Below are 3,574 nucleotides of genomic sequence, written 5' to 3'. Positions count from 1 at the left end.
GAGTGTAATTCAGGAGTCTACAAAAAGACCAACTTCCACAGATCATATCTCCGAAAATATCGCGCGAAAAAATCTGAAATTTTGGACGCAAGGTTCAGCGCAATTCTTCTCAAAAGGGTTATTTTTTGTGACTTCTGAAACATCACAGAAAAAACGTTATAGCGAAAATGCCACGATGACCTATTTGAGCAGCGAAACCTAGATCCAAAGCTTGATACCAAATGTTATGAAACCAGCTCACACAAAGATAGAAAAGAGAGATCCACGCCTTAGAATTCACCTCTTCGAGGGGCAAACCTCCTTTACATTACATAAATGAACAATTCTTGGATGATACAATGAAAATACCTCCTTTCTATATATAGGAGTCAAAGTGGTCCCAATACAATCAAAGCCTACATAACAATAATATTGTAGGGCACAACAGTAACAATGGTGGGCTTCTATGTGGCATAATATAACAATGGGGCACTACATGGGTACATCAATATAATAAGTGGGTTATACTAATAACAATAAGGGGTTACAACTAGTAGTATAGGGGCCTAACAGCAGTGTATTGCAGGAATGGTACATGTGAGTCTAATCAGAGACTTGTTTCAGATGGTATGTTTATTTTCCGTTTCAAGGGTGCAGGTCAGTATTGGGAAAGTCAGTTATTTCATTTCATTCATATTTCATTATCATTTCATGCTTTAAAAAGTAATGAAGCCTCTTTTCAAGTGGAAGGAAGTCTATAAGTTTTCATGACAAAGCATTTTCGAAAGCAGATCTAAATTTTTCTTATCATGATTGAAAAACTAATGCATTAAGTGAAAGTCTAAGTTAATGGAAATATTAGTTAATAGATGAAGAAGTAGTGATTCATGTAAATCAATAATTACTTAGATACTTTCAAAATCAAACTAAGTTGCAGCAGTGTTTACATCACAGCTGGATGAGTTTTGCGAAACAATTTCACTTAGTAATCAGTCAACAGGAAAGTAAATCAAGTCAAGTAATTGATATGAAGTGAAAATAAAGGGAGTCTTTGAATATTTTAGTTATTCTAGAAAGTACATTTTTAATACCCATAAGATGTATTGAACAAAGTTCTACAAATAATGTTTTCAAAGATGATTTTGAATCACTAACTCATGATTCTTCGTGGAAAGAATTCAATTGACATGTTGATAATAGGTTGCTTGCCCATCATCGCAAGTTGTTCATATTGCAGATGGAAGAAATAGGTCACTAAATCGAAAGGTATCATGGTCAGCATCATCAGGGTCATCACTTGTAGGTGATTGATCGAATGTATTGGTACATCGTCAGGCCAAGGTGGAAAGAGAGGGAGTTCTACCCTCATCAACATTATAAATAGTCAAACTTCTGTGGTCCAAAATCTTTCAAGTGGAGAGGAATGATCCAAGAGGATCCGTTGATTCAATTGCATAGGTGTTCAAGTGTGGTCCAATGTTGTCATCACCTTATTTATTGGTGTCGTTCAGTTTCGATAGCGTTGGATTGGATCAGTTTGTTTAGGTAATGTTTATAGTTTTCATGGCGTTTATTGGAGATGGCTTAGCGCCTGGTTGTTGACTTGAGTTCATCGACAATTTCCCACGGTTTGGTCAACGGCATGTGTTTTTTCATTCAACTTTGTGGGATTGGTGTCGACATGGTTATGTCATAGATCGCAGATGTTTGATGCATCAACATGGGTGTCGTCATGGCAGAGGATCGATATAGTCGTTTATTGATGATAGGCATGGGTTATTGTCATCATGTGATGAATGTCGCGAATGTCGCATTGTGACAATATTTTACATATGGGTTTTTAAAAACTACATAAAAAACCCTAATATATGTATTAAATCCTAGACTTATGCCTAAATTCTACAAACCATAATCCTAGACCTATGCCTAAATCCTAACCAAAGCTATGTGCTAAACACCAAACCCTAAACCAATACATTCATGTTTTAAACCTATGTTATAAACCCTCACCATAATACATTAATCTATGCATTCAAAATTCATTACAAATCAATGTATTTAAAAGCTATAGTCCTCGGCCTTTGAAATACCATACAAAACATTACAAATTGCAAATAATGGGCTCTGACCACTGGTGGCTAACTGTGTTGGAACCGCCGAAGGAGAAGGCAAGTGAGCAAGACCATCAGGGTATGCTAACTGTCAAGTTTGCATTTAACAAATTTCCTTGACCACAACACTAACTGCTAGCCTCTAACCACATCACGCAACATGTGAGCGATCGGGCATACAGGAAGAGTTTATGGCTAGCAGACCCTAACCACATAGTAGAACCACCGTGTGTTGACCATGGACCCTTTCTAGCATTCATATGTGCTGTCCAACCTGCCCGTTGTAGTGCTGACAGCTAATGGTTTCAGAGCTTATCCAAAGTATATTTGGGTTTTATGTTGTTAGTTGTTTAGAAATTATTTGAAGACCTTATAACCCTAATGCTAAGGTGCCCCTAGTGGATTAGACCAAGGCATTTGTAACCCAGAAGTTACCACATTCATGCCTAATTAAGCTTGAGGAGGTTTTGATGTACTTGCAGGCCTATAAGAGGAAGTTTTTGCTCAATTAAGAGATATTGGTGGTTTTAACAATGTAAACTTTGAAACAGGAAGTATAAACTCCAAATGAGAACTCTGCCTAAAAAACCCCGAAAAAACATGAAAAACAGTGCTAAAAATGAAAAGTGTGTATACTAGAATAATGGTTTTTTTTTAGGGTCAATTTGAACATGTTTTAAAAATAGCAGTGAGAACAATTTTTTTCTACAAAAATTGTGCAAAAAAACCTGAAAATGAAAAGTGTTAGTAATGGAATGATGGATTTTTTCTTAAAGGGTCAATTTTCAACATTTAAAAAAAAATGCAAGTAAAACCGAAATTTTATGTGCAAAAATTGTGCAAAAAACACCCTCAAAACGAAAAGTGTTGATGCTGGAATAACACTTTTTTTTTTGCTCGGTGGGGGAGGAGGGGTAAATTTTCAACATTTTGAAATATTGGTGTAAAATATTTTGTTATGACTCCGAAAAACATTAAAATCTCAAAAAGATAATGAAAACAAAAATAAAAACAATAAAATAACACAAAAAAAAAGTTAAAAAAAGATACCAAAACGTAAATAAAAATATATATTAAAACAAAACATAAAATGTAAAAAAAAAAAAAAAAAAAAAAAAAAATTAACCTATAAAATATAAGAATTAACCCCCGATCGGGGTGGTTAATGTGATGAGATGGAAGGCAGTAAAAGATGAGGGCGGAAAATATGAGCCACCTTGCATCAATAGATCGCGGCAGGTGGAGTGTACATTAGGTAGATTGGGAATCATTTTAAATTGTAGCAGCAAGGATAATCTTAGGCTCAGAGGTGTGGAGGTGACGACGGAATGGTGATGGGACAAGGACTAGGTCGCACAAAGGAAAGCCGAGGAGGAGTGGGCTATTATGGCGAGTGCAGGCGATAGAGAAAGTCAGTGCAGCATCACAAAAGAGGTCGATAGGTGAGAGGTAGTGGATACGGGTGAGGCATAAGGGCAAGCAAG

This window comes from Pinus tabuliformis, chromosome 9 (genome assembly GCF_031772625.1).
Source record: "Pinus tabuliformis cultivar Carrire ecotype Pingquan chromosome 9, CPIR1, whole genome shotgun sequence".
Classification (NCBI taxonomy): domain Eukaryota; kingdom Viridiplantae; phylum Streptophyta; class Pinopsida; order Pinales; family Pinaceae; genus Pinus; species Pinus tabuliformis.
The sequence above is the reverse complement of the archived record's forward strand: the minus strand, read 5'-3'. Positions refer to the sequence as shown.